The 13785-nt window shown below is 34.4% G+C and overlaps 1 pseudogene across 1 annotated transcript in view; it reads left to right on the top strand.

Annotated features, from left to right (window-relative positions):
• LOC143228657 (transient receptor potential protein-like) overlaps positions 1–13785 on the top strand; it is a 50488-nt pseudogene that overhangs the window by 28627 nt on the left and 8076 nt on the right. The window contains exons 7-13 of the transcript XR_013015382.1: positions 262–414; positions 4139–4278; positions 5013–5125; positions 5304–5558; positions 5671–5866; positions 9035–9196; positions 13658–13693. The product of XR_013015382.1 is annotated as a transient receptor potential protein-like (transcript). The remainder of the gene's footprint in view (positions 1–261; positions 415–4138; positions 4279–5012; positions 5126–5303; positions 5559–5670; positions 5867–9034; positions 9197–13657; positions 13694–13785) is intronic.

The raw sequence follows: 13785 nt of genomic DNA, 5'->3' as shown, positions 1-13785 counted from the left end.
GAACATATTTATTTATAAATCTCCATCACTCTTTGTGTTATGGTGTAATTTAGATACTTCTCTACATTCCTTTATGAACATATTTATTTATAAATCTCCATCACTCTTTGTGTTATGGTGTAATTTAGATAGTTCTCTACATTCCTTTATGAACATATTTATTTATAAATCTCCATCACTTTTTGTTTTATGGTCTATTTCTTTTTGTATCACCATTATCTTCGTTTACAATCTTACTTCTTTGTTCTATTGTAATCCTAGTTCTTTTAATCCTGGCTTCCCAACGAGTGGAACAACTGGTCTTCGAATGGTTTGGAACACCATTTCTTCTGGAGTGGCTTCGAATTGCACAGAAACATGAACGAGGAAAACTTCCTGGATTTGTAGAAACAGGCATCATATTGTATGTGTTTGGTAGGTTCCATTTATCCATATTGTCCATCATGAAACAGTGACAAGGTCTTTTATGTGTCTTTCATTCAACATAAAACTGCCCAGTTACCTTCCAGTCAATTGATGTTTGAAAGGCTATAATGTCATTAACACACAACTTACTGTACATCTTGTTATAGTGATGTTGAACAGTGATAATGTCATTAACACACAGCTTACTGTATATCTTGTTACAGTGACACTGAACAGTGATAATGTCATTAACACACAACTTACTGTACATCTTGTTACAGTGACACTGAACAGTGATAATGTCATTAACACACAACTTACTGTATATCTTGGTACACAGTGAGGTTGAACAGTGATAATGTCATTAACACACAACTTACTGTACATCTTGCTATAGTGACGTTGACTGTGATGATGTCATTAACACACAGCTTACTGTACATCTTGTTACAGTGACGTTGGACAGTGATGATGTCATTAACACACAGCTTACTGTACATCTTGTTACAGTGACGTTGAACAGTGATGATGTCATTAACACACAACTTACTGTACATCTTGTTATAGTGACGTTGAACAGTGATAATGTCATTAACACATAACTTACTGTACATCTTGTTATAGTGACGTTGAACAGTGAAAATGTCATTAACACATAACTTACTGTACATCTTGTTATAGTGACGTTGAACAGTGAAAATGTCATTAACACACAACTTACTGTACATCTTGTTATAGTGACGTTGAACAGTGATAATGTCATTAACACACAACTAACTGTACATCTTGTTACAGTGACGTTGAACAGTGATAATGTCATTAACACACAACTTACTGTACATCTTGTTATCGGGACGTTGAACAGTGATAATGTCATTAACACACAACTTACTGTACATCTTGTTATAGTGACGTTGACAGTGATGATGTCATTAACACACAACTTACTGTACATCTTGTTATAGTGACATTGACAGTGATGATGTCATTAACACACAGCTTACTGTACATCTTGTTATAGTGACGTTGAACAGTGATAATGTCATTAACACACAACTTACTGTACATCTTGTTATAGTGACGTTGAACAGTGAAAATGTCATTAACACACAACTTACTGTACATCTTGTTATAGTGACGTTGAACAGTGATAATGTCATTAACACACAACTAACTGTACATCTTGTTACAGTGACGTTGAACAGTGATAATGTCATTAACACACAACTTACTGTACATCTTGTTATAGTGACGTTGAACAGTGATGATGTCATTAACACACAGCTTACTGTACATCTTGTTACAGTGACGTTGAACAGTGATAATGTCATTAACACACAGCTTACTGTACATCTTGTTATAGTGACGTTGACAGTGATAATGTTATTAACACACAACTTACTGTACATCTTGTTATAGTGACGTTGAACAGTGATGATGTCATTAACACACAGCTTACTGTACATCTTGTTACAGTGACGTTGAACAGTGATAATGTCATTAACACACAACTTACTGTACATCTTGTTATAGTGACGTTGAACAGTGATAATGTCATTAACACACAACTTACTGTACATCTTGTTATAGTGACGTTGAACAGTGATAATGTCATTAACACACAACGTACTGTACATATTGGTACAGTGACGTTGAACAGTGATAATGTCATTAACACACAACTTACTGTACATATTGGTACAGTGATGTTGAACAGTGATAATATCATTAACACACAACTTACTGTACATCTTGTTATAGTGACGTTGAACAGTGATAACGTCATTAACACACAACTTACTGTACATATTGGTACAGTGATGTTGAACAGTGATAATATCATTAACACACAACTTACTGTACATCTTGTTATAGTGACGTTGAACAGTGATAACGTCATTAACACACAACTTACTGTACATCTTGTTATAGTGACGTTGAACAGTGATAACGTCATTAACACACAACTTACTGTACATATTGGTACAGTGATGTTGAACAGTGATAATGTCATTAACACTGTGTATAACGACTTCAAACTTCACAATATTTTCTGAGTCAACTTCACCTAATCCGAATAAGAAACTTCAGCCTCCATTGTATGTTTATGTGATATCTCACTTCTATCCAAGGACCTCCAACTTCATTCTTCTACTCATATGAACAGTTCAATGAAATTTCTATCCAAGTAATGATTTATAATCTCCCCTTTCAATATATCTTAAGACCTTCCAGTTCGTTTGGTTAAACAAGTGAATAACCCCAATCATAGCTTCCAGCTTTCTCTAATATCCAAAGTGAAGAACCACAATCATACCTTCCAAATTCCTCTGATATAGATATGAAGAACCATGACCATACCTTCCAGACTTCTCTGATATCCAAGTGAAGAACCCCTGTCACACCTTCCAGCTTTCTCTGATATCCAAGTGAAGAACCCCAATCATACATTCCAGCTTTCTCTGATGTCCAAGTGAAGAACCCCAATCATACATTCCAGCTTTCTCTGATGTCCAAGTGAAGAACCCCAATCATACCATCCAGCTTTTTCTGATATCCAAGTGAAAAACCTCAATCATACCTTCCAACTTTCTCTGATATCCAAGTGAAGAACCACAACCATACCTTCCAAATTTCTCTGATATTCAAGCAAAGAACCCCAATCACACCTTCTAGCTTTCTCTGATATCCAAGTGAAGAACCACAATCATACCTTCCAAATTCCTCTGATATAGATATGAAGAACCACAATCATACCTTCCAGGTTTCTCTGATATCCAAGTGAAGAGCCACAATCACACCTTCCAGCTTTCTCTGATGTCCAAGTGAAGAGCCACAATCATACCTTCCAAATTTCTCTGATATTCAAGCGAAGTACCCAATCACACCTTCTAGCTTTCTCTGATATCCAAGTGAAGAACCACAATCATACCTTCCAAATTCCTCTGATATAGATATGAAGAACCACAATCATACCTTCCAGCTTTCTCTGATATCCAAGTGAAGAGCCACAATCACACCTTCCAGCTTTCTCTGATGTCCAAGTGAAGAGCCACAATCATACCTTCCAGCTTTCTCTGATGTCCAAGTGAAGAACCTCAATCACACCTTCCAGCTTTCTCTGATATCCAAGTGAAGTATTCCATCCTCTTCTTGACATCTAACTGAAAGCACTTCAACTGTCTTGATTATCCAACTGAGAACCTCCAACCTCACTCGTCTAACTAAAGACCTTCCAATTTCCTTATTATCCAAGTGAAGACTGCCAAATTTACCCATCTCAGAGAAGAACTTTCAACTTGATTCACTATTCAAGTGAAAACCACCAACCTCACCCTCTCATCTATGTGAGGACCTCCAGTCTCACCATCCTGCCTCATTGAAGACCTCCAACCTCACCTTGGCGTCTAACTGAAGACATTTCAATCCTCTTGAATAGCCAATCAAAGATGCCAAATTCACCTTGACATTAGAAGGCCTTCAAACTCACTAAGTTATGCAAGCAAGGACCTTTAATCTCAATCTGCTGTCTGAATAACGACTCTAAATGTCTTTCTCCTCTTTGAAAGTAAAGTAGAAACTCTAAGCTATCTTCTTATCATAGAAGACATGATAAAGTGTTTGTTCCTTAATCTCCTATGAACCTGTGTCCTTTTAGTGTATTGTACATCTTAATAAACTTCTGGACATCTTGTTGAAGAGAGTGCACTCTTCTCTCTTCATTTTCACACAGGGTTTGTTTGGTGTGAAGTGAAGCAGCTATGGGCCTCCGGATTGCTGAGCTATATTAGTGACATGTGGAACATAGTGGATTTCATAACAAACATGCTCTATCTAACGTGGATCAGTATGCGAATGGTTGCCTGGATACAGGTAATGTACATGATCACCTTCAGTTAAGGTCATAGGCCTTATTCATTGACCTCCAACCTTTAACACTTCAAGCTTACCTATGATATAGTCACTAACAAAAATAATGGCATGCTTAAAGCTGCAAGGAATAATCTTAAAAAATACCCTATAATACCTCAAATGAAAAATTTATTTTTTGAGTCTTGTGTCTGTGGTTTTAAGATTATGTTTAATTATAATATAACAAACATACCATATATATTACCATAATCAGACCTGTGGTTATCTAAGAATCTCATTCTTTAAACACCTCTTTACGTTCCAGAGTAAATAGGTTACACTAATGTATCACGATGTATTTGTTATCCATACCTATAAGCATCTATAACTATACCAAGTTACACTAATGTATCACGATGTATTTGTTATCCATACCTATAAGCATCTATAACTATACCAAGTTACACTAATGTATCATGATGTATTTGTTATCCATACCTATAAGCATCTATAACTATACCAAGTTACACTAATGTATCATGATGTATTTGTTATCCATACCTATAAACATCTATAACTATACCAAGTTACACTAATGTATCATGATGTATTTGTTATCCATACCTATAAACATCTATAACTATACCAAGTTACACTAATGTATCACAATGTATTTGTTCAAATTCATTGAACGATGGATTAACAGTGTTTTTATTAAATGCCGAAAGTGTTAAACATTTTATTACTTCTTTCAGGTTCATCGAGAGTTAGCACTGGGTATGGATGCTTACCAGCCACGTGAGAAGTGGCACCCTTATGATCCTATGCTTATAGCTGAAGGAGTCTTTGGAGCAGCCAACATTTTCAGGTTTGTGTGTTATATTTTGTCGAAGTCCACCTGAGAATAAAAATATATAAATTAAGATTATTTTAGTTTGTCACGAGAGTGCAAAACAATACAGAAATTACCAATTAACTTAAACGTAAAAATATGAAAAACTACTTAAGAATAAGATTTGTATGAAGTAATATAATGTTTTATTTAGCTTTCTGAAGACGGTCCACATCTTTTCTGTGAATCACCATCTTGGACCAATACAAATCTCTCTAGGAAGAATGATCTACGACATCATGAAATTCTTCTTTATTTACACTCTTGTTCTCTTTGCCTTTGGGTGTGGCATGAATCAAATGCTGTGGTACTATGCCGAGATGGATAAGAACATCTGCTACAGTGGCCCAGGGGGGACACCTAACCCGAACGAGGATAAATCGTGCGACATCTGGCGGCGGTTTGCAAAGTAAGCTTGTTTTCTCACACAGGTTCTTATGTTTTATTTTGCATTAATGCTTATGTTGAATAAATAAAATAAAAATGAACAAGTTTCCTAATATTTCTCTTTCTATACACAGCCTTTTCGAAACCTCACAGAGTTTATTTTGGGCCAGTTTTGGGTTAGTTGAGCTAGAAAGTTTCGAGCTGACAGGGGTGAAAAGTTACACCCGTTTCTGGAGTTTGTTGATGTTTGGTTGTTACTCAGTTATCAACATCGTGGTACTTCTAAATCTTCTCATTGCCATGATGAACCATTCGTACGAGATTATTTCGGTAAGGTCCAGAAGCTGAGCTTACAAACAAGTGATGCCATTTTTACAGAAGTAACATGAGAAAGAAAGTCATAGTTCTGTGTATATTTTACGTAATTACATATGTAAACCTCAGTGGAACTACGTCATTTGAACTGACATATAATATTCTCAACAAGTAGATGCAAACTTACTTTATGAAGTTTTAACAATGGTTAAATATATATCTCATAATACATTATATATATATTAAGAATATGATTAACTTTTCTTCAACAATAAATAACTAGTTAAAAATTAAACTTATTTTGTGAAATGAAAGATAGGTAAAAAATTGACCAAACAATTTTTAATACTTAGGTAAGACATATCAGACCTCATATGTGAAATGTTCTGTTGTCTATTGCTAGCATCCTTTTAATCATCACATATTTCCTTGTTTTGATGAAACCACAATGTTCTGTTGGCTATCCTACTAATCATCACATATTTCCTTGTTTTGGTGAAACCACAATGTTCTGTTGGCTATCCTTCTAATCACCACATATTTCCTTGTTTTGATGAAACCACAATGTTCTGTTGGCTATCCTTCTAATCATCACATATTTCCCTGTTTTGATGAAACCACAATGTTCTGTTGGCTATCCTTCTAATCACCACATATTTCCTTGTTTTGATGAAACCACAATGTTCTGTTGGCTATCCTTCTAATCATCACATATTTCCCTGTTTTGATGAAACCACAATGTTCTGTTGGCTATCCTTCTAATCACCACATATTTCCTTGTTTTGATGAAACCACAATGTTCTGTTGGCTATCCTTCTAATCACCACATATTTCCTTGTTTTGATGAAACCACAATGTTCTATTGGCTATCCTACTAATCATCACATATTTCCTTGTTTTGATGAAACCACAATGTTCTGTTGGCTATCCTTCTAATCATCACATATTTCCCTGTTTTAATGAAACCACAATGTTCTGTTGGCTATCCTTCTAATCATCACATATTTCCCTGTTTTGATGAAACCACAATGTTCTGTTGGCTATCCTACTAATCATCACATATTTCCCTGTTTTGATGAAACCACAATGTTCTGTTGGCTATCCTTCTAATCACCACATATTTCCCTGTTTTAATGAAACCACAATGTTCTGTTCGCTATCCTTCTAATCACCACATATTTCCTTGTTTTGATGAAACCACAATGTTCTGTTGGCTATCGTTCTAATCATCACATATTTCCTTGTTTTGATGAAACCACAATGTTCTGTTGGCTATCCTTCTAATCATCACATATTTCCCTGTTTTGATGAAACCACAATGTTCTGTTGGCTATCCTTCTAATCATCACATATTTCCCTGTTTTGATGAAACCACAATGTTCTGTTGGCTATCCTTCTAATCATCACATATTTCCCTGTTTTGATGAAACCACAATGTTCTGTTGGCTATCCTTCTAATCATCACATATTTCCTTGTTTTGATGAAACCACAATGTTCTGTTGGCTATCCTTCTAATCATCACATATTTCCTTGTTTTGATGAAACCACAATGTTCTGTTGGCTATCCTTCTAATCATCACATATTTCCCTGTTTTGATGAAACCACAATGTTCTGTTGGCTATCCTTCTAATCATCACATATTTCCCTGTTTTGATGAAACCACAATGTTCTGTTGGCTATCCTTCTAATCACCACATATTTCCTTGTTTTGATGAAACCACAATGTTCTGTTGGCTATCCTTCTAATCATCACATATTTCCTTGTTTTGATGAAACCACAATGTTCTGTTGGCTATCCTTCTAATCATCACATATTTCCTTGTTTTGATGAAACCACAATGTTCTGTTGGCTATCCTTCTAATCACCACATATTTCCTTGTTTTGATGAAACCACAATGTTCTGTTGGCTATCCTACTAATCATCACATATTTCCCTGTTTTGATGAAACCACAATGTTCTGTTGGCTATCCTTCTAATCATCACATATTTCCTTGTTTTGATGAAACCACAATGTTCTGTTGGCTATCCTTCTAATCACCACATATTTCCTTGTTTTGATGAAACCACAATGTTCTGTTGGCTATCCTTCTAATCACCACATATTTCCTTGTTTTGATGAAACCACAATGTTCTGTTGGCTATCCTTCTAATCATCACATATTTCCTTGTTTTGATGAAACCACAATGTTCTGTTGGCTATCCTTCTAATCATCACATATTTCCCTGTTTTGATGAAACCACAATGTTCTGTTGGCTATCCTTCTAATCACCACATATTTCCTTGTTTTGATGAAACCACAATGTTCTGTTGGCTATCCTTCTAATCATCACATATTTCCTTGTTTTGATGAAACCACAATGTTCTGTTGGCTATCCTTCTAATCATCACATATTTCCTTGTTTTGATGAAACCACAATGTTCTGTTGGCTATCCTTCTAATCATCACATATTTCCCTGTTTTGATGAAACCACAATGTTCTGTTGGCTATCCTTCTAATCATCACATATTTCCTTGTTTTGATGAAACCACAATGTTCTATTGGCTATCCTACTAATCATCACATATTTCCTTGTTTTGATGAAACCACAATGTTCTGTTGGCTATCCTTCTAATCATCACATATTTCCCTGTTTTGATGAAACCACAATGTTCTGTTGGCTATCCTACTAATCATCACATATTTCCCTGTTTTGATGAAACCACAATGTTCTGTTGGCTATCCTTCTAATCATCACATATTTCCCTGTTTTGATGAAACCACAATGTTCTGTTGGCTATCCTACTAATCATCACATATTTCCCTGTTTTGATGAAACCACAATGTTCTGTTGGCTATCCTACTAATCATCACATATTTCCTTGTTTTGATGAAACCACAATGTTCTGTTGGCTATCCTTCTAATCACCACATATTTCCCTGTTTTGATGAAACTTCTTATTTTGTTTCTTATTTCACATCTTTCTCATGTGGAACTTTCTACCTTGTATAACTTCATATAGCCTCTTACCTCTACACAAAGTCCAAACATTTTTCTACGCATGAAATGTCATACCTTGTGTCGTCTCAACTAAGTATATAGCACATATTGCCACATAAATTAAGTTACAATTATTGTTTACCTAAGAAAACATTTAAATTGTACAACTCACCCTAAGTTGTTAATTTTCTTGCAAAAGGAACGATCAGATATTGAGTGGAAGTTTGCTAGAAGCAAATTGTGGATCAGTTACTTTGAAGATGGAGGAACAGTTCCACCCCCCTTCAACATTATCCCAACACCTAAAGCTTTCAAACACCTGTTTGACTGCAGATCTCATGCAGGAACCTTGTCAGTCAAGGTAACAACTACATACTTCAGAAATTAGCGATAAATAATTCAAAGTTAATGTCAGTTACACCACAAATGTATCTGTTGGATCCTAGTCAGACAACCGTAGTTACACTAATAGTTTATCGATGTACTGTTAGATTCTCACGATTTCAGTTACATCACATATATATACATGTTGGCACGTGCTACTTATCAGTCAAATGGATTATTATAATAATAGTTTGTCGTCAATGTATTTTTAGATTCTCACAGTCAAAATGAATGATAATAATATTAGGTTATTGCATATGAAATGTTAAATTTTTAAAGTACATATTCTTGTTGTTTAATTTACTTAAGCATGGTAAACTCCTATAGATTAAATATACTTCTGCCATAGAGTTGTATGTTTATAAATGCCATTTTTAAACAATTAGAAGTCCTTTCATGTAATGAAGTCTTCAAAGGCACTTTCTATTGACCTTTAATTTGCAAACGTTTTTTCCTTTAAAAATGCCCAAATGTTCAAAGGAAGGTGAAAATTTGTAGGAAAAAGATGTGGTAAATATGGTGGATGTGGATGAAGTTTCTGGACAGTAACGTGAGACATGAGGTCGAACATTGTCATGAAACGGTATGTGATTGACTGTTGCATGACAACTTTTGATGTATAATTTCAAGTTCACAATGATATATCTCTGCTGTGATTGTTTCTCCTGGGTTTAAGAATGAATAATGAATCACACTTGTTGATGAACACCAAACACTGACCATAAACTTTATACGATAAAAAAACTGGCTTTGGTGCTTCATCATAGTCAAGCCATTGTCTGGATCATCGTTGATTGTTGTAAAGAATCCTCTTTCATCACAAGTGATGATTCTATGAAGAAACGAATCGTTTTTGTTGTGAGAGAAGAACATATTCAACTCATCTTGTCTGATGGTTTTCAGTTTTTTCACCTTACCAATTACTTCAAGATGTCAGGAAATTGTTAAATAATAAACATTAAGTTTGTCAGTAGGTCTCTCATTGTTTGGAATAAAGACCTTCAATTCTTCCTCATTAATAGCTTTCTGAGAATGACCCTGAGGCCCATTTTCAAGGCTTGTATCACCACAGTGAAATCTTCTAAATCAACGTTGTGCTGTGTTCTCATTAGCTAACCATCAAATGCATGATTGATATTACAAACTGCTGTTGCCACAATGTTACCAAGCTTGAACTCATACAAGAAAATTACACAAATATCTATTTTATCCATGGTGATAAACTCAATATAAATATTACCTAGTTTCTGAAATAAGAAAAATAAAGTGAGCTTGAAATGAACCAGACAACATATTATTCTGTTTACAATAATGTTTCTCTTTCAACTACTAAATATTGAGTTTCATTGGCACATGAAAATACATTTCATGTGCAAAAGCCTGATATTTAATAGTTTCTTGATATGTTGTTGGATTCTCACCATTCAAGACCACTTACATCACATATATATATATATCTGTTGGATCCTTTTTGGTTAAAATGAGAAGCAACAATATCTATTATTTTCTTCATGTATTGTTGGATTCTGGAAGACAACTTAAGTAGCAACAGTAGCTATTAGTTTCTTCATGTATTGTTGGATTCTGGAAGACAACTTAAGTAGCAGCAGTATCTATTAGTTTCTAAATGTATTGTTGGATTCTGGAAGACAACTTAAGTAGCAGCAGTATCTATTAGTTTCTTCATGTATTGTTGGATTCTGGAAGACAATTTAAGTAGCAGCAGTATCTATTAGTTTCTTCATGTATTGTTGGATTCTGGAAGACAATTTAAGTAGCAACAGTATCTATTAGTTTCTTCATGTATTGTTGGATTCTGGAAGACAACTTAAGTAGCAACAGTAGCTATTAGTTTCTTCATGTATTGTTGGATTCTGGAAGACAACTTAAGTAGCAGCAGTATCTATTAGTTTCTAAATGTATTGTTGGATTCTGGAAGACAACTTAAGTAGCAACAGTATCTATTAGTTTCTTCATGTATTGTTGGATTCTGGAAGACAATTTAAGTAGCAGCAGTATCTATTAGTTTCTTCATGTATTGTTGGATTCTGGAAGACAATTTAAGTAGCAACAGTATCTATTAGTTTCTTCATGTATTGTTGGATTCTGGAAGACAACTTAAGTAGCAGCAGTATCTATTAGTTTCTTCATGTATTGTTGGATTCTGGAAGACAATTTAAGTAGCAGCAGTATCTATTAGTTTCTTCATGTATTGTTGGATTCTGGAAGACAATTTAAGTAGCAGCAGTATCTATTAGTTTCTTCATGTATTGTTGGATTCTGGAAGACAATTTAAGTAGCAGCAGTATCTATTAGTTTCTTCATGTATTGTTGGATTCTGGAAGACAATTTAAGTAGCAGCAGTATCTATTAGTTTCTTCATGTATTGTTGGATTCTGGAAGACAATTTAAGTAGCAGCAGTATCTATTAGTTTCTTCATGTATTGTTGGATTCTGGAAGACAATTTAAGTAGCAACAGTATCTATTAGTTTCTTCATGTATTGTTGGATTCTGGAAGACAACTTAAGTAGCAGCAGTATCTATTAGTTTCTTCATGTATTGTTGGATTCTGGAAGACAATTTAAGTAGCAGCAGTATCTATTAGTTTCTTCATGTATTGTTGGATTCTGGAAGACAATTTAAGTAGCAACAGTATCTATTAGTTTCTTCATGTATTGTTGGATTCTGGAAGACAACTTAAGTAGCAGCAGTATCTATTAGTTTCTTCATGTATTGTTGGATTCTGGAAGACAATTTAAGTAGCAGCAGTATCTATTAGTTTCTTCATGTATTGTTGGATTCTGGAAGACAATTTAAGTAGCAGCAGTATCTATTAGTTTCTTCATGTATTGTTGGATTCTGGAAGACAATTTAAGTAGCAACAGTATCTATTAGTTTCTTCATGTATTGTTGGATTCTGGAAGACAACTTAAGTAGCAGCAGTATCTATTAGTTTCTTCATGTATTGTTGGATTCTGGAAGACAATTTAAGTAGCAGCAGTATCTATTAGTTTCTTCATGTATTGTTGGATTCTGGAAGACAACTTAAGTAGCAGCAGTATCTATTAGTTTCTTCATGTATTGTTGGATTCTGGAAGACAATTTAAGTAGCAGCAGTATCTATTAGTTTCTTCATGTATTGTTGGATTCTGGAAGACAATTTAAGTAGCAGCAGTATCTATTAGTTTCTTCATGTATTGTTGGATTCTGGAAGACAACTTAAGTAGCAACAGTATCTATTAGTTTCTTCATGTATTGTTGGATTCTGGAAGACAATTTAAGCAGCAGCAGTATCTATTAGTTTCTTCATGTATTGTTGGATTCTGGAAGACAACTTAAGTAGCAGCAGTATCTATTAAGTTTCTTCATTTATTGTTGGATTGTAGAAGACAACTTAAGTAGCAACAGTATCTATTAGTTTCTAAATGTACTGTTGGATTCTAGAAGACAACTTAAGTAGCAACAGTATCTATTAGTTTCTTCATGTATTGTTGGACCTTGCAGTCATCATGAGTAGTAACAATACCTACTAGTTTATAAATTTATTGTTCCATTGTCACCTGTGAAGCCGAATGATAAAAATCATTATAAATTGAATGGATTCTTGTCAGTCAAAATGAATTACTAAAGCATTGTTGATGCACAGTTGGATTTTAATCAGGCAAGAACAGTTACATGAATAATCTCTAACTTGTTGATTCTAATTGTTCCTAGTAAGTTAGATCTAATACTTCCAGTCAAAGTCAGTTAGAGCAGTAATTTCCAACTTGTACATGTCATGAAGATTCTCTTCAGTCCGAACAAGTTACATCTATTACTTTCAGTCAAGGTCAGTTACAAGAGTGATTTATAACTTGTGGATGTCACAGAGATTCCCATCAGTCCAAGTAAGTTACATCTATTACTTCCCAGCAAGGTCAGTTACAGCATTAATCTCTTAAACTTTCTGATATCATAGAGATTCTCTTTACACCAGGTACGTTACATCTATTACTTTCAGTCAAGGTCAGTTACAAGAGTGATTTATAACTTGTAGATGTCACAGAGATTCCCATCAGTCCAAGTAAGTTACATCTATTACTTCCAAGCAAGGTCAGTTACAGCATTAATCTCTTAAACTTTCTGATGTCGAAGAGATTCTCTTCACACCAGGTAAGTTACATCTATTGCTTCCAGTCAAGGTCAGTTACAGGAGTAATTTATAACTTGGTGATGTGAGGAAGATTCTGACTTCCAAATAAGCAATGCAGAAACTGTAAATGTAATTTATTTTGTTATTGAACAATAAAAGTTAACGAGTTATTGATAACACTCTCATAAACCATGCATTTCTTGAAATATTTAAAAGTGACTAACAACGTTTAACAGTAAAGATCTCGACAGTAAACATGCCTTAGTCTGTAACTTACTATAGTGATGTATTTCTTTATATTGCAGATAAGAAAGGAGAGAGACAGAGATGCTAAATATCAGGTAGAACTTTCCGTTATGTAACTTTGTATGTTCTGAGAAGTAACATTTAATAGTTACAGTATGATATCAAAGGTTTCCTGTAAGGCTTATGT

The sequence above is a fragment of the Tachypleus tridentatus genome, chromosome 10 (assembly GCF_004210375.1).
Source record: "Tachypleus tridentatus isolate NWPU-2018 chromosome 10, ASM421037v1, whole genome shotgun sequence".
Taxonomy (NCBI): domain Eukaryota; kingdom Metazoa; phylum Arthropoda; class Merostomata; order Xiphosura; family Limulidae; genus Tachypleus; species Tachypleus tridentatus.
The sequence above is the reverse complement of the archived record's forward strand: the minus strand, read 5'-3'. Positions and strand labels throughout refer to the sequence as shown.